Source organism: Anomaloglossus baeobatrachus, chromosome 2 (genome assembly GCF_048569485.1).
Source record: "Anomaloglossus baeobatrachus isolate aAnoBae1 chromosome 2, aAnoBae1.hap1, whole genome shotgun sequence".
Taxonomy (NCBI): Eukaryota; Metazoa; Chordata; class Amphibia; order Anura; family Aromobatidae; genus Anomaloglossus; species Anomaloglossus baeobatrachus.
In genome coordinates, this window is record NC_134354.1 from 404,134,570 (window position 1) to 404,153,778 (window position 19,209).

At 44.6% G+C, this 19,209-nt stretch overlaps 1 protein-coding gene across 1 annotated transcript in view; it reads right to left on the reverse strand.

Annotated features, from left to right (window-relative positions):
- Positions 1–18,941, reverse strand: part of LOC142290185 (gap junction beta-5 protein-like) — a 38,496-nt gene extending 19,555 nt beyond the window's left edge. Inside the window, exon 1 of the mRNA XM_075334125.1 lies at positions 18,852–18,941. The gene's annotated coding sequence lies outside the window, so the exon portion shown is untranslated. The remainder of the gene's footprint in view (positions 1–18,851) is intronic.
- Between the last annotated feature and the right edge of the window lie 268 nt (positions 18,942–19,209).

Genomic DNA, 19,209 nt, shown 5'->3' on the forward strand with positions numbered 1-19,209 from the left:
AGGCTGGGACAGGCGCGGTATTTTACCACGCTCGACCTGACCAAGGGGTACTGGCAGGTGCCACTGACGGAGTCCGCCAAGGAGAAAACCGCTTTTGTTACGCCGGAGGGTCTCTTCCACTATGTTGTCTTGCCTTTTGGGTTACATGGCGCTCCAGCCACGTTCCAGAGGTTGATGGACTTAGTGCTGGAACCCCACCAGGCGTATGCATCAGCGTACCTTGATGACATCATCATTTACAGCTCCGATTGGCAGACCCACTTGGAACAGGTACAAGCGGTGGTGGACGCGCTTCGAACAGCCGGACTGACAGCCAATCCCAAGAAATGTGCATTGGGACTCACGGAAGCCCGCTACTTGGGCTACGTGATAGGCCAAGGAGTGATTAAGCCCCAAATTAACAAGGTTGAGGCGATCCAGAAGTGGCCTAGACCCCTGACCACGAAGCAGGTTAGGGCCTTCCTGGGTATCGTGGGGTACTACAGGAGGTTTGTAAAGGATTTTGCGGGACTATCAGCCCCCTTGACGGACCTTCTCAAAGGCAAGAAGTCCGTCATGGTGCGCTGGACTCCGCAGGCCGAGGACTCCTTCCAGGCCCTGAAGGAGGTCCTGTGCGGACAGCCCGTTCTGGTCAACCCTGATTTCCGGAAGGAGTTCATTGTACAGACTGACGCCTCGGAGGTCGGCCTGGGGGCAGTACTGTCTCAGGTGGTTCAGGGGGAGGAACACCCCGTCACCTTCTTGAGTAGGAAGCTCACCCCTCCCGAGCGGAATTATAGCGTAGTGGAGAAGGAGTGCCTGGCAATCAAGTGGGCCTTGGAGTCCCTACGCTATTACCTGCTGGGACGGCAGTTTCGCTTGGTGACGGATCACTCTCCACTGGTCTGGATGAGGTCCGCCAAGGAACGGAATGCCCGGGTTACCCGGTGGTTCCTTTCTCTGCAGAACTTCCGGTTTACGGTTGAACACCGGGCCGGTAGGTTGCAGGGCAACGCCGATGCCTTGTCCCGCGGCCCGTGTTTGATGGCTGGAGTTCAACCCCGCACGCTTGAACTGAGGGGGGGGTATGTGAGACTGTGACCGGGGTTATCTATGACGGCCGGTATGTCTCGCCCAGGTTGTGCTCACTCCATGATAGAAAGTAAATCCACTATAGGGTTAATGCTGTTTCCCTACAGACTGAAGGAAGGGTTAAATAGAATCAGGAACAAGGGCAGGTGTGCCGGGTGTGAGGGAGTGAACAGAACTCCCTGAGTTTTCTGCTGGAGAGGCACATGTATTGTGTTATGGACTTTTGTTTGAAGATTAAAACCGAGTGCTGTGAACCTATATGCCTGGATCCCGTGTCTTCTGCTGCGCAGCCGACCGTGCTACCTCACAATGCGTATGATATGGATTGGCAATAGGTGTGGTTGGGGAGGGTTCACAAACGAAAAACAACTAACAATAAGGAATAACGTTTGGAACACCATTCTAAGTCTGAACTGGGTGCTAAAACCTAAAAAAAACATCACTATGGGGAGATAAGGTATGCACACCAGTGACTATGTAAGGGGAATACATGGAATAGCAGAAACTGCTGTGTGAATACTGACTTGAAAAATCCAATAGCTATATGTAAAGTGAAAATGTGAAAAATGGAATCTGCATTACTGCCATGAACATATGAATCAAGAGAAATTTAGCTACTGAATTGATCAATGCAATAGAGCCCCAACACTACGCCAAAGTATTTCTCTACGTTGGGGTCCCTAGCTTGTGTGTGTCCTCTCATGCAGTTAAAAAACTTACCGTGTATGGGAAGCTGAGACCCAGACTATATATGCGTATGATATGGATTGGCAATAGGTGTGGTTGGGGAGGGTTCACAAACGAAAAACAACTAACAATAAGGAATAACGTTTGGAACACCATTCTAAGTCTGAACTGGGTGCTAAAACCTAAAAAAACATCACTATGGGGAGATAAGGTATGCACACCAGTGACTATGTAAGGGGAATACATGGAATAGCAGAAACTGCTGTGTGAATACTGACTTGAAAAATCCAATAGCTATATGTAAAGTGAAAATGTGAAAAATGGAATCTGCATTACTGCCATGAACATATGAATCAAGAGAAATTTAGCTCTACGCCAAATTTAACACTACGCCAAAGTATTTCTCTACGTTGGGGTTGACCCCAACGTAGAGAAATACTTTGGCGTAGTGTTGGGGCTCTATTGCATTGATCAATTCAGTAGCTAAATTTCTCTTGATTCATATGTTCATGGCAGTAATGCAGATTCCATTTTTCACATTTTCACTTTACATATAGCTATTGGATTTTTCAAGTCAGTATTCACACAGCAGTTTCTGCTATTCCATGTATTCCCCTTACATAGTCACTGGTGTGCATACCTTATCTCCCCATAGTGATGTTTTTTTAGGTTTTAGCACCCAGCTCAGACTTAGAATGGTGTTCCAAACGTTATTCCTTATTGTTAGTTGTTTTTCGTTTGTGAACCCTCCCCAACCACACCTATTGCCAATCCATATCATACGCATATATAGCCTGGGTCTCAGCTTCCCATACACGGTAAGTTTTTTAACTGCATGAGAGGACACACACAAGCTAGGGACCCCAACGTAGAGAAATACTTTGGCGTAGTGTTGGGGCTCTATTGCATTGATCAATTCAGTAGCTAAATTTCTCTTGATTCATATGTTCATGGCAGTAATGCAGATTCCATTTTTCACATTTTCACTTTACATATAGCTATTGGATTTTTCAAGTCAGTATTCACACAGCAGTTTCTGCTATTCCATGTATTCCCCTTACATAGTCACTGGTGTGCATACCTTATCTCCCCATGTTCAGGATATGTGAGCAGAAGAGGGCAGTTGTTGAGTACCTGCATCACCTAAGCCGTCGGGAAATGGGTCAAACTCCACACATAACACCTGAGGAGTGGAGATGGATGTCTGACCTATGTACCATCCTCCAAAACTTTGAGGACTCCACCAAGATGGTGAGCGGTGATGACGCCATTATTAGCGTCACCATACCGCTTCTCTGCCTTCTAAAACGGTCTCTGCTCAAAAACAAACATGATGCATTGCAGGCAGAGCGCGATGAGTTGCAGCAAGAAACAGTAGTGGGTGTGGGTGATAACACACAGCCCAGCCTCGTCTCATCACAACGTGCAGTGGAGGACTATGACGAGGAGGAGAATGAAGACATGGAGCAACTCTCCGGCCAAATTGAGGATATGACATGCACACCAGTCATATCCTCGGTTTAGCGTGGCTGGCCAGAGGACAGGGTAGATGAGGAGGAGGAGGAGGAGGAGGAGGAGGACAGCATGTTCAGTCATCGTGTTGGTCAGGATACTGAAGTACTGGCTGTTAAGAGTCTGGCGCACATGGCTGACTTTATGGTAAGCTGCCTGTCTCGTGACCCTCGCGTTAAGAACATCTTGGCCGACAATCATTACTGGTTGGTAACACTGTTAGACCCACGCTACAAGGAGAACTTTATGTCTCTTATTCCCGAGGCGGAGAGGTCAACCAAAATGCAGCAGTTCCGGAAGGCCATAGTCACGGAAGTAGGCAAAGCATTCCCCTCACAAAATGCTAGCGGCATAGGTCAGGAATCAGTGGACAACCAAGGCGTACAGCCGAGAGAGGCTCAAGTCCAATCCGCCAGAGGTAGGGGAACAGTCTTTAAGATGTGGGACAGTTTTCTCAGCCCCTCACGTACCACAGCCCCTGAGGTGCGGGGTAGTGCCACAAGAAATCCTAAGTTTGCCCAGATGCTCAAGGAGTACCTTGCAGATCGAACAACTCCACTCCGACATTCCTCTGTGCCTTACAATTATTGGGTATCCAAGGTGGACACGTGGCATGAATTGACTCTCTACGCCTTGGAAGTCCTGGCCTGCCCTGCCGCTAGCGTTTTGTCAGAGCGTGTTTTTAGTGCCGCAGGTGGAATCATTACAGATAAACGCACCCGCCTGTCAACTGAAAATGCTGACAGGCTGACTCTGATCAAGATGAACAAGGGTTGGATTGGGCCAGACTTCACCACACCACCAGCAAATGAGAGCGGAATTTAAAGTTTGAAACGGGAATTTGCCATGTACCTCCACTCACCCATGGGTACACACTTCTGGACTTTGGATAATCGCTGGACTGCTCCTCCTTCTCCTCATGCGCCACCATGATGACCGTTACAATAGTTAGGCCTTTGTTTCAGGTATACCCCCAGTGGTAAATTTTTTCGCCCATTCTTTCAGAATGGACATTACAACGACAGGAGACCCGCTCCTTTGCAATGGGAACAATGTTTTGAGGTCCTCATGCACGTCTCTATACAGGGACAACGTGGAGCCTCCCAATTTTTGGCTGCCCTGCCAAAGGGCTATACTACAATACACCCACTTCCTTACAATGGGCACTTCAGGTTTACAGGCCCTCATGCACGTCTCTATCCAGGGACAACGTGGAGCCTCCCAATTTTTGGCTGCCCTGCCAAAGGGCTATACTACAATACACCCACTTCCTTACAATGGGCACTTCAGGTTTACAGGCCCTCATGCACGTCTCTATCCAGGGACAACGTGGAGCCTCCCAATTTTTGGCTGCCCTGCCAAAGGGCTATACTACAATACACCCACTTCCTTACAATGGGCACTTCAGGTTTACAGGCCCTCATGCACGTCTGTATCTAGGGACAACGTGGAGCCTCCCAATTTTTGGCTGTCCTGCCAAAGGGCTATACTACAATAGACCCACTTCCTTACAATAGGCACTTCAGGTTTACAGGCCCTCATGCACGTCTGTATGCAGGGGCATTGGTGAACCTCACAATTTTGGACTGCCCTGGCAAAGGAAAATACTACAAAGACTCACTTCCTCAAAATGGGCACATTAGACTCAAGAGGCCTTCATGTACGTCTCTTCTCAGGGACATCGGAGTGCCACACAATGTTTTACGTAAAATCTTTCATGTATTAATCTCAAAAAGTAACATACACCAGCTCTATCTCACTATTGGGTATGTGCCCTTAACATTTCTGCCATGAAAATTCATTTTGGTGTCATTTTGGAAGGTTTTCTGGTGAGTCCGTAAAAATGGCGTAAAACGCGGACAAAATTGTTCACAGCTGTGACTTTTGAGTGATAAATGCTTCAAGGGGTCTTCCCCATTCTGTTGCCATGTCATTTGAGCACTCTTCTGAGACTTTTGTGACATTTTTAGGGTTTCTACATGCTGCCGGGGGTCATTTCAGAAAAATACTCGGGTCTCCCATAGGATAACATTGGGCTCGGTGCTCGGGCCGAGTACACGAGTATCTTGGGATGCTCGGCCCGAGCCTCGAGCACCCGAGCTTTTTAGTACTCGCTCATCACTAGAGAACACGTCAGTGAAATCCAAATAAGGTGTAGGTATGGAAGAGAGATCAGTTGATGCAACCGCAACGACCTTAGGTGGTAAGGGAAGACATTGGGACTGACATTTCGAACCCCAACTAATAATGCTGTCGGACTCCCAGTCAATTAGAGGAGCATGGGTCCGAAGCCATGGGAGACCCAGAAGAACGTCGTCTATACCCTCAGTCAAAACAAGAAAAGAAATCTCCTCTATGTGACCCTGAGACAGGGAAAGGCGCAAGGGAACTGTCCTCAATGTAATGGAGTCAGACAACATAGTCCCATTAACAACACGGACAGGAATAGGCGCCTCTAACATGATAGAGGGAATATTGTGTCTCTTTACAAATCCTGAGGACACAAAAGTCCCGTCAGCTCCGGAATCCACAAAAGCCATAATAGGCCATGTATTCTCAGAGAATGAGAGCTGACCTGGGATACTACACTTAGAGGGTGCAGAAGACGTCTCTAGTAACCCCCCTCTAATGGTTACTAGGCCTGGGAGTTTCCCTGACGGCTAGGACACTTGTTGGCATAGTGCCCAGCCTGACGACATACATAACAAATAGGAGGATCAGACCTGCGTAGTCTGGAGGACATATGACCTAACTCCATAGGAGTGGGAGATGTCTCAGATGCTGAGGAAGATGGTAGTGGACCCTCAACAATTAGAATAGCCCAATGCTTAGGGCGTAAGGAAGAGACCTCGAGTCTACGTTCCTTATGGCGTACGTCGATCCTTGTTGCTACAGTGATTAAGTCCTCCAGAGAAGCAGGGACCTCACGAGTAGCAAGGGCATCCTTGACATAGCCTGCCAACCCTCTCCAGAAGATAGGAATCAACACCTTTTCTGGCCAATCTAGTTCTGCCACCAGAGTTCTAAAAGCAATGGCATAAGAACTAGTGGATAACGAACCCTGAGATAGATCTAACAGTCTCAGGGCCGCATCATGGGTAACCTGCGGACCCATGAATACCACTTTAAGAGCTTCAAGAAAGTCTTGATGTCTCAGAGTAACCACATCAGAGCGCTCCCATAGGGGGGGTCGCCCATTCTAAGGCTTTGTTCTGAAGCAAGGATATGATAAAGCCTACTCTGGACCTCTCCGTAGAGAAGCGAGAAGAGTTGACCTCTAGGTGTATCTGACACTGACTAATGAAACCACGACATGATCTGGCATCGCCAGAATACCTGTTTGGCAGAGCAAGTCGAGGATCATGAGAAGATGTCACCATGGTCTCAGATTTATCCTCAATAGTCTTGAGCCGCGACTCAAGTACTTGTATGTAACGGTGTAACTGCTGATATTCTGCCATAACTGCCAGACCCTTGGCTCAGTCCTAATGTTACGGGGGACTGTCTGATAATAAAGCCCAAAGGAATATCAGACAGTCAGGGTCCACCGTGCAAAGACTCTGCTGCAGACTATGGCAGAGGATAACGGGTATATAAGTGTGCCACTGTAAATAGTAATAGCACAAGTGCAGAGTGCAATACCTCTGTTAAACTCACAGAGGAATATAATTAGGAAATAAAGCAATTCCTCCCTTGCTTGGAGGGTGTGTGGTATGGTCTCTGGTAATGGTCACAGAGACAAAAGCAGTGAGTGTGAAATGCCACCTACCTAGGTCCGTTCCTCTAGTGGTGCCAGGAGACGGACAGCAGCGTAAGCCGCACAAAGCTCCTACCTGCGTTCGCTCCACTAGTGTGCGAGGACACGAACCACTAGATATGGCACCTGTCTAGGTCCGCTCCACTAGTGGTGCAAAAGAGACGGACAGCAGCATAAGCCGCACAAAGCTCCTACCTATGTTCGCTCCCCTAGTGTGCGAGGATACGAACAACTGCCAGACGCAGTATAAGGAACGTTACCCTAGCGGCAACGTCCACCTACGAGTAGAATCACAAGGCCCAGCCAGACCATGTGCCTCAGGCACCTGCCTATGTCCGCTCCACTAAGATGTAAGGATACGGACCGCAGCCGAAGCTGTAAGGTATAAGAACGCTACCCTGCCGGTAGCGCTCACCTAGCATAGACAGAGAGATGCCTAGAGGGACGTGCACAGAGCGTCTACTCTCATGCATGAACCAAGAGGACTGAGCGCCGGGCGGCGTGTGTCAGAGTCTTATATAGACTCTGTGCCTCATCCAAGATGGAGGACACCAGAGCCAATCCGCTGCCAGAACGACAGCAATGACGTCACGCTGGCCTATCACCGAGCAAAGTGTCACAAGCACATGACCAGCGACCAATCGGCATAGAAGGTGTCAGAGACATGTGACCACGTGTCACAAGCACATGACCAGCGGCCAATCAGCTTAGAAGGTGTCAGAGACATATGACCTTGTGTCAGCGATGATGTCACCCGCACATGTGCAATGGCTCCAAGATAGGACTTAGGCGGGCTTTGCACACTACGACATCGCAGGTGCGATGTCGGTGGGGTCAAATTGAAAATGACGTACTTCCGGCATCGCATGCGACATCATAGTGTGTAAAGGCTCGATGATATGATTAACGAGCGCAAAAGCGTCGTAATCGTATCATCGGTGCAGCGTCGGCGTAATCCATGATTACGCTGACGCGACGGTCCGATGTTGTTCCTCGCTCCTGCGGCAGCACACATCGCTGTGTGTGAAGCCGCAGGAGCGAGGAACATCTCCTACCGGCGTCACTGCGGCTTCCATAGGATATGCAGAAGGGAGAAGGTGGGCGGGATGTTTACATCCCGCTCATCTCCGCCCCTCCGCTCCTATTGGCCGCCTGCCGTGTGACATCGCAGTGACGCCATACGACCCGCCCCCTTAACAAGGAGGCTAGAGCGACGGTCGCAGGATGGGTGAGTCCATGTGAAGCTGCCGTAGCGATAATGTTCGCTACGGCAGTTATCACAAGGATATCGCATCTGCGACGGGGGCGGGGACTATCGCGCTCGGCATCGCAGCATCGGCCTGCGATGTCGCAGCGGGCAAAGCCCGCCTTAGTCTCCAGCGCTTGCACATGTGCAGTAGCAAGAAATCCGAACATAGTCTCCAGTGCTCGCACATGTGCAGTAGCAAGAAATCCGAACAGTCTCCAGTGCCACAGCAACCGTAACACACGCAGTTCATGTAAAAAAGCCCCATCAAATAATACCATAAAAGACTTCAAGCTGTCATTGATGTTAGAGGGGGCAATACATGGTACTATGAACTGGGGTATGTGAACTTTTGATCAGGGTTATTTGGATGTTTTTGGTTGTCATTATGATTTAAAAAGACAAAACACAGTAGATTAAAAATAAATGGATTCACCCAACCACTAACCATGAGTAGAAAAACAGATTGTGTTATCATTCTTTGAAAAAAAGCCAAGAAAGCAAAAAATCTGTCGGGGTATGTAAACTTTTGAGCACAACTGTATATAGTGCTATTAAATCCACAGCACTTTACAGAAATCATCATCATCACTATTCCTATTAGAGCTCATAATTTAAATTCGCTATCAGTATGTCTTTGGAGTGTGGGAAGAAAACACAGTACTCAGGTGAAACTTAAGGAAACACAGGTAGACCATACAAACTCCTTGCAGATGTTGTCCTTGGTGGGATTTGAACCCAAGACCTCATCATGCTAACTAGTAAGCCACTATGCTACCTAAAATATAGCTGCCTTTCTTTCACTTGTGAACAGGTGCAACTTGATGCAGACAATGAGGAGACAGTAGTAAATGAACCAAGAAGGGTTTAGTTACTTTATATAGAGACGAAAATGAGGTCTCCATCACAAGGTTATTGGTGGCAATAAAACAGATTATGTTATAATAGAGAATATATGTATACAGGATTTAAAGACAATACTATTTACAGATTATCATTCTACATCTATAATAACAGTGACAAGTAGAAGTTTGGGCACCTCTGGTCAAAATTACTGTTATTGTGAACAGTTAAGAAAGTTGAATATGAAAATTCAGCACCCCTGAACCCCTCAGGGCACTACAAGGTACTGCATCCTGACTAAGATGCAGGGCCTACCCCCAGGGACCTGGAAGACCAGTACCACCGAAACACATAATATCCCCAGTTTCCACTCCCCTTTAGGGATGACTGACTAGTCCGGGACCCAATGGATGGCCACCCAGAGGTGGAGCCAGTCCAGTCCACTAGAAGGCAACCCGGTAGGAGGGGACAGATACAAAGTCAGACAGTGAAGTCCGGTAGTAACAGCTGAAGAGGACGGACGTGTCTCCAGACCGGATCATGTAACAGTGACCTAGATGGCAAAGGAGAGTGGTTTCCAGGGAGGGTACAGCCAGGTACCCCTGGAACCAGAGCACCGACGGGGCACAGGGCCCTAGGTCAGGCGTCAGCTTCAGGCAACCTGACAAATACATGCACAGTGAGGGGACCTTCATGGACCTCACTGACCCAAAAATCTGGGGGCACCAGCAGTAAAGATTGAGCCAGGGACCGGAACTGAACACCGACCCTAGAGGGTTCTTACTGCCTGCCGTACGGACGAAAGACTGCCGACAGACAGTAAGGGACCCACAAAAGCTCCAGGCTACGGGATCCCACCAACCAGTGAGAGGTGCCGGGAAAAGAGACTACCAGGTCACTTCACCGGCACTGGGACAAAAGGGACCAGGGGTCTGAACCAGCCGTCCTCAGTGCTTGAACTCAACATCACTGTGAGTAATACAAAAGTTTCACTGCATCCCCATTGTGTGGTCTCCCTTCTTTCTGCGCCGGATTCCACCATCCACTACCTGAGGCCCAGCCCTACTTGAGGGCCTACCATCCAGGCTACCACCACCATCAGCCCCAGTGGTAACAGACTGTGCAGCGGCGGTTCTATCACCATAACCGCAACCCGCAAGTGGTGTCACAATATAAACTCTTTTATCTCCCCTGTACATATTCCCCATTAAAAAGCGTCCCCAGGGTCACGGAATCGGGCATCGGCCATTATACAACCATGACACCGCATCCCCGTACATATACGGCCCGGGACCGAGTACCCCATAGCCCTGGGTGACACAAAGGGATTTTTAAAAGATATAAAGTTCAAAATCACACATTTCTTAGTATTTTAGTATTAGTATTTTCACAGTTGGGAAAAAATACTGTGACTTTTGCTGTTTATACACAAGTTCCGACCAACTACACTAATATGTTCATAGCATGGGTGTGATGGCATGTAGTCATATCCTCGCCCATCAAATTCATCATGTTATGCCACTAAAATTAAGTAACTTACTCGAGAGATGTATGCCATACCCACGAATGCTAATTTTGTAATATGCAACTCACCGAAGACTTCTTCAGCTATTAGAAAAATCTTTATTGGTCTCAATGTACATGAGGAGATAAAAACAGCAATGTTTTTATTCCCTCTTGTACATTGGGACCAATAAAGATATTTCAAAACTGGATTTGCTTTGCAACATTTGGAGGGCTGCACCAAGCTGCACGAACGGTTGGAGTGGTGCATGGGAGACACCTGTCATAACCATGAATGGTATTTACTGAATCAGGTCAGTGTTACACCAGTCTTATGGCATCACACTCAATGTGTTTCCTCAGTCCTACAGAAGTAACGGGGAGTTAAAAAGGGTTGTCCAATATAATAATAATAATAATAATAATAATAATAATAATAATAATAATAATAATAATGTTTATTTCTATTGCGTCAACTTATTCCGCAGCACTTTACAATTCAGAGGTTCATATAGAAGCAAATAACAGTTATAGATAATACAATAATTAAAGCAAAAATAATGACAATCCTTCTCGTAAGAGCTTACAATCTACACTGCAGTGAGGTGGGGTAGACAAGGTACAGGTGCTTATTTACGACGACAATCCAGCCATCTCGAAGAAATGGGGGATAGCTAAAGGCTCCATCAGCCAGTCACCAGCCAATCTTTGTAATGATTTTGGGTGCGGTGGAGTTTGAGGGAGAATTATAGTATGATAAATAGTGGAGGGGATATACAGTATATGAACTGACTTCTATTAGGGAGTGTGATAGGCCACACTAAATAGATGTGGTGTTAAGGAGCGTCTGAAGCTGTGTAAGTTGTGGACCACCCTAATTTCTTGGAGTAGAGTATTCCAAAGGATTGGTGCAGCTCGGGAGAAGTCTTGGAGCCAGGAGTGGTAGGTTCGGATTAGTGTGGATGTTAGTCGACAGTCATTTGCGGAGCGTAGCAAATGAATAGGGTGATAGACAGAGATTATGGTGGAGATGTAGGGGGGTGCCCTACTGTGAAGAGCTTTGTGGGTGAGAACAAGCAATTTAAATTGGATCCTGTAATGTATGGGCAGCCAGTGCAATGACTGGCACAGAGCGGAAGCATACGAAGAACGACTAGCCAGATAGGTGACTTTAGCTGCTGCATTAAGATGAACTGGAAAGGAGAGAGTCTAGTGAGGGGGAGACTAATTAACAGAGAATTACAGTAATCAAGGTGTAAATGGATCAGGGCCACAGTGAGGGTTCTGTTGTTTCCATGGAGAGAAAGGGGCAGATTCTAGAAGTTTTCTTTAGGTGAAGGTGACAAGAGCGGGTGAGAGATTGTATATAGAAGGTGAAGGAGAGATCAGTGTCAAGTATAACACCCAGATAGCAAGTCTGCGGCCTAGGCGTTATTATGGTACCACAGACAGAGAGGCAGATGTCAGGTTTAGGGAGGTTAGAAGATGGAGGGAATAGAAGAAGTTCCATTTTAGAAAGTTGAGTTTCAGATAGAGAGCAGACATAATGTTTAAAACTGCAGACAGACAATCACTGGTGTCCACTTGTCAATAATCCTTTATTAATGGCCTCATGGTGCTACATTAATAAAAATATGTATGTACATTGATGAGTGTGATGGTGGAATATTGTGGATTGTGTACCATTTTGTGTTGGTTAATGTTTGGGCGTGGTTCACTGTCCATTCTGTGTTTCTTATGTGTACATTGTGCCATTTGCAGGTTTAATTCCTCCCCTGCCAGGCTTTTGTTCCTTAGTCGGGGGAGGGGGCGTGAGATCCACCTAAACTCTCTGCTTACCTGAAGAATTGGGCAGTCTGCTTGAGAACTTCAGGAGAGAAGGATTGATCCTCTGGAAGAAGCTGCGGCTTCTCAGAGAGAGCTGGACATTTATTTATCTATCGCTTTTTGGACTATTTTCGTGTTCCTTTACTAATTTTACCCTCTGTTTTGTGGATTATGTTATGGACCGTTTTGTTTTGCTTGAAATAAATGCTTATTGGATTGAACAGCCATCGCTCGCTCTGTTGATCTGTGATATGGGAGAAGGACCCCGTGACAATGAGTAAAAGGGTAACAATGTTTTGAACTTTTGACTTTCAGTCTCCATATCTCACTATCCACTACAGCTTCGAATGTGAGACTACCTTCATTTTATAGACAATCATCTTGGCTATCTCATACATAAATTTGACTTGCAGCTATTTAGCATATGATTAGTTATGCAGGTTCTTGTCATGTGAATTAGAATAAGAAATCCTAACATTCATTATAATCTCTTTAAAGGGCATTGAATCTAGTTGGTAGCTCTAGGTTTCAAATACTCTTCCTGCTCCTGAACCCCAATTTCATCTCCATACTTGCATGGTGGAAGTTGCAAAAGTGGTAAATTGCAAAAGATAAAAAAGAAGGAAAATTTATTTTTTGGTTTGAAATAAAAGCTATTTACCCATAGTACTGGTCATTCTATAAGATGAATTTCAGCTTTGAACAAGGAAGGCTTTGGCCATATGATTAGTAATTTTGATACTACTCCATTAAAAACCCTAGATATGAATAGTCCCATATCACTGTCCAATGGGATTAAATGCCCTCGAAGTTTGTAGGAAAATGTTCTGTTACAAGAAATGTCATCTTATTTCAGCCAGATCACTGATGGAAACCTGAACTAGAATGAATTTAGAGACCAACAGTGTAAGGCCCGTTTCACACGTCAGTGAAAAACACTGACTTTTTTCACTAGCGTGTAAAATACGCACATGTCCCTCCGTGTGCCGTGAATCACGGCACACGTGGGTTGTCTAAGTGCAATCCGGGCTCCGTTCTCCGTGGTCCGTGATTGCACTTACAGATTAACTCACCTGTGTGCGCTCCCGCTCTCCATGGTGCTGATTGCTCCCGCGGTGCAGCATCTGGCTGGCGCTGACCCCCGCAGCAGCTGCTTCCGGGTCGGCTGTGTCGTGCATCATGAATATGCGCGACAGTAATGAGCCGGCTCTGAAGCAGCAGGGAGAACAGGCTGCAGAGAGCGTCGCTGGAGCCGGGTGAGTTAAAATGCTTTTTATTTTAGAAGCACGTTTTTCTCTGGCACGTGTTTCACGGACCACACCACCGCGTGGTCCGTGGGACATCAGTGATGCCAGAAAAAAATGGACATGTCTCCGTGCGGCAATCACGGACACGCGGGTACGCCGCACGGAGACACGTGCAGTGAAAAATCACTGATGTGTGAGCAGACCCATTCATTATAATGGGTCTGCGTATGTCAGTGATTCTGGTACATTTTAAAAAAAAGCACAAACGTACCAGAATCACTGACGTGTGAAAGGGGCCTAAATGTCATTGTCCAGTTGGTGAAAACACATACACCTTTGTAAACTTGAGTAACATCGCAATCTTTCAACACTTTATGATCCAGTTGATTATTACTTATTACATGTAAATCAATGAAACTCAGCTTATTTTTAGATGAAATATCAATACTGTTACTAAAACACTGATTTCACACAGTCCAGATTCGGTTAAAACTTGCCAATCATTTTTTGCATAAATGCTTGATTTACTGTGGGACTCACGAATTCGTACGTACAGTTGTGGCCAAAACATTTGAGACTAACACAAATCAAGATTTTCTCAAAGTTTGATGCTTTAGTATTTATAGTGTCAATTTTCATTAACTTTAGATTATTATGGAGAGTGATCATATTTCAAAGTACGGTAATTACTTGGCATGAAAATTAAATTCACAAAAAAGCTACTTACATTTCATTTTAACCCTGCATCAAAATAACCTGTTTACATCATTTTTTTCATTAGTTCTGAAGAAACTGTTAACAAAGACAAAGCATCTGATATAACTCTGTCATGCCGATTGAATTCTAAAAGCAGACTGGTTGCTTTACAATACATAACAACTGGTGCTTGAAATCATTGTGTTCTTCTGTTAACCATAGTTAACTCCAAGGAATCGTGCAGGCATAATTATTTTGCATCTAAAGGATCATCAAGAACTTCAAAGAGAAAGGTTCAATTGCTGTGAAGAATTTAGGTCAGCTAAGAAAGCTCAGCAAGTGTGATCATCTCATAAAGAGGATTTAGTTATAGGATCAGTTCAATACCAGCACAGAGCTTGCCCAAGAATGTCAGCGGGCAGGTATCAGTGCATCTAAACGCACAGTGAGGCCAACACTTTTGGAGGCTGGACTTATGTGAAAAAGGGAAGCAATGAAGCATCTTTTCTCCAAGAAAAACATGAATGACTGACTGACATTCTGCAGGAAGTATAGTGATTGGACTGCAGAGGATTGGTGTAAAGTCATGTTCTCTGAAACTCCGTTCTGACTTTTTGGGACATCCGGAAGAACAATTGTCTAAAGAAGACAAGTGAGTGCTACCATAAGTTCCCTGTCATGCCAACAGCATCCTGAGTCCATTTATATGTGGGTTTGCTTTCATCCTACGGGAGTGGGCTTACTCACAATTTTCCCCAGGAACATTGCAATCTCGAAAAAAAATGGTGCCTAAACCATTTTATATGGGTTGTAAAGGTTAAAAAAAATGCAATTTCACTATTGATTAGGTATTTATGACACTTAGCCACAAAAAATACCTGGTATCTTAATTGTGTAGGTCATTACGATGATACATTTAAATACTGACTCTGTAGTTATTTTTTGTATTTCACTATATTTAAAAAAAAACAAACTAAAAAATATTTGATTTGTGTTGCCATTTCTTAATATAAAGTATACACATTTTTATTTATCAGTGGAGCGGTTTGAGGGCTTGGTTTTTGCAGGGTAACCTCTAATTTTTATTAGTACAATGTGGTAAAATTTTAATTCTGTAAATTTTATTTTTTTACTGCATTTACCATTATTCATAAATAATTTTATATTTTAAAACATTGACATTTTATGGAAACTGCAACACCAAATATGCTAACTTTTTAGTTTTACAATGGCAAAAGAGGGGTGATTTTAATATTTTGTCTCTTACAACAATTATTTTTTTTAGTCCCTCTGGGAGACTCGAACCAGTGATAGCTTCATTGCTTGTATACTATACTGCAACTACACTGCCTGCAGCAGGGCTTGATAACATCACCAACATGGCCGACTTGGATACTTAGGCCCCTTTCACACATCAGTTTTTTGCCTTCAGTCACAATCTGTCGAATTTTGATTAAAAGGGATCCGGCAACTGATGCCGCTAGATCCGTTTTTTCTCATCGACTTGTATTAGCGATGGATTGTGATGGATGGTCTCACGTTTCATCCGTCGTTCGACAGATCCGGCGAAAAATGTTTGTCCGTCGGACAGAGACGACGGCCAAAGTAATGTTTTTTGTGTACGTTGAAAGAATGGTCATCGACAGATCCGTTGCTGTCTGTCGTTTGGTAGGATGGAAGCCTATGGGCGCAGGGTCCGTCGTAATCCATCAAATGATGGAATCCGGTGATGGATTCCATTTTTTTTAACTGAGCATGCTCCAATTTATTATTTAGCCCCCAGCTAGTCAGATCCGTCGAAAAACGGATCTGTCGCATCAGTTCAGTCACAATATGTAACGGTAACTGTAACTCTGTCGATCCGTTGAGAAAACGGATTGTGACTGACGGCAAAAAACTGATGTGTGAAAGGGGCCTAAACTGCCATTCCAACACTGTCGGCACCTCACAATCGTGTCTAAGAAGGCAATAGGTGGCAGAAAAGATGCTAGTGATTAAGGAAAAGCTGGTCATTACTATTAGACCCTAGCGTATAGTATCCATGCAAGAGAATCAGATACTTTTTGCTCTAGACAATTGGCTTAGACTCTGCTGTGAGTATGAGCCAAGTGCCATTATACTGTGAGCTGACTGTCTCACATGCTAGAATCAGATCACAGGTGCAGAGAAGAGGGGGAGATTAATGTCTTCATCTTCTCCGCTGTCTATCTTAGCGTATATCAGTCAGCACTTAACATCAGTGCAGTCCAACGTGTCCCGTGAACCCATAGATGTGTATGGGTGAGTGTAATCCAAGATAAGCAGCCAATCGCAGTATGCAGCAATTTTTTTCGACATGAGAAAAAATTGCCACTGCACAATAGTATACCATTGGAGCTAGTGCTATCTAATAAAACATTGGATAGTACTCTTCCATGTTATACGGTGGTGTGAATAAAGCCTGCTTTACATGTTACGATTCTGCATACGATATCGTATCCGATCGTAACCGCCGCCATCGTATGTGCGGCACGTTCAATTTTGTTGAATGTGCCGCACAAACGATTAACCCCCGTCACACGTACTTACCCGTCCATACGACCTCGATGTGGGCGGCGAACGTCCACTTCCTGGAGTGGGAGGGCCGTTCGGCGTCACATCGATGTCACGCGGCAGCCAGCCAATAGAAGCAGAGGGGCGGAGATGAGCGGGACGTAAACATCCAGCCCACCTCCTTCCTTCCGCATTGCTTGGCGGGAGCCGCAGGACGCAGGTAAGATCTGTTCATCGTTCCCGGGGTGTCACACACTGCGATGTCTGCTACCCCGGGTAGGATGAACAACCTGACGTTCAATTTATAAGGAATGAACGACGTGCGTGCGATGAACGTTTTATCGTTCAATCGCAATCGCACATAGCTGTTACATACTACAATGTACCTTACGATGCCGGATGTGTCTCACTTACGACGTGACCCCGCCGACACATCGTAAGATATATTGTAGTGTGTAAAGCGGGCTTAAGCACTTAACAAAAGAATGGCTATCACTGATAATTGTATTAGTATTGGATTGGAAGATTTCTTGATGGCAAACTTCTGTTTAAAATGATGAGATTGATAACAACATTTAAATTGGTTTACCAGCAGCTATCGGAGCAAGCTCTGTTCGCTTCTGTTAGATACATGTGCCGGATGTGTTACAGTGCTGGCACCTGTTCTGTAAGGAGTGTGTTCTGTTCCAGAGTCTGCTCCATTCACCCTCACATGTCTTATGATATACATGTATGTCACCTATTGAGAAGGCGTCAAAGGGTAGCTACCTCTTCTTTCTACAAATTATGACTAAGAACCAGTGGGTTCAAAGGTTCAAAATACTTAATGACTCCCATACCTCTTTGCCTGACCTTGTTATGGAATATACACTGATGAAGATGTTTTATTGATTTTGTAGTAAACATTGATTTTATCTACTCACATGTTTGCTGGATCCCCTATGTCCAATATAATTGAATTGGACATCATGAGAAGAGTATGGTGACAAATACGTTTTCTGTCTTTATTGTCTCGTGACAGATGGTTGGTAGTAAACGGTCAATGAATGCTTTAAAAATATATGACTTAGTTTTATACTATATTATTAAAAAGGTTGGCATGCAAAAACCTTTTTAATTTTTGTTGTTTATGTAGCAGTATATAAACCACAATGCTTTATAGAATTTTTAATCATTCACTGTTCCTGGTGGGGTTTACAATCTTGACTTCGCACTAGGAAAATCACATTATTACGGGGTGATTTGAACCCAAGATCCCAGTGCTGTTAAGCACTTTACCACCGTGCTGCCTATCATATTCTGCATGATATAAATGTATTGTCTAGCACTACTGGAATCTCCACCGATCATGAGAACAGACGACCCATGACCCCAGTTAGAGTGGAGGGGTGGTCATATATATAAGCACTTCTACTCTATGTTATGTCTATAGGACCGACGGATATAGGTATACTAACCCTGTTATATAGAAAAACATGCCTATTATTAGCAACAGATACTGATATGCAATGAAAAATATATTCTCATACTTGTAAAGTTAAGCAAACAGACTTTAATTTAGGTAAACATCTGTCATGTATGTATGTTGGAAGTTTAAATTTAACAGTTTTATGTACAACATATAGAAATATGTCATAGTCACTCTATAATATTTTTCATACTTTAACAATTATTACGATAATTTTAAAATATTTAATATAGCAAATGTTTTTTACTGTAGGATCCATAATAATACCCCCCATTGATGTTGTATGTAAAGCGTATCAGAAAAGTGTATCGGAACATCACAAGCAATACTCTCCTGTTCACAGAGTTTATTCCTTTACAGCGAATCACTGTATCTTACACGGATACATCAAACTTTGCCTTAATATACTGTATATAATGTACTATAAAGATGAAATAACCAAAAAAAAGAGCCAAAACTTACCCTCCAAGCAATCAGTTGGTGCTTTTAGATTGTCGTTTCTGCTTTTGATCACACTTCATCGTTCAGGCTGTCAGCCATGTCTTCTCTACGTTTAATACTAACACAAATAGCATACCTGGGTGTGTCATACAGCTCAAGGTGGAGCAGAAACTAAGGAATCAGATTTTCTTTCAAACATTTTAACATCATCATTCCAAGCTACTGTATGCACATGTACAGTGAGAATATGCAGAAATCAAAGTTATAAAATATTTGTAAACGAATTAAGAAATCAAATAAATCAGTAAATGCACTTTCATTTTGTTTTTCAAGAAACCCCTGAAATATCCAGACTTCATTGCTTAAAACGTAGTTCACA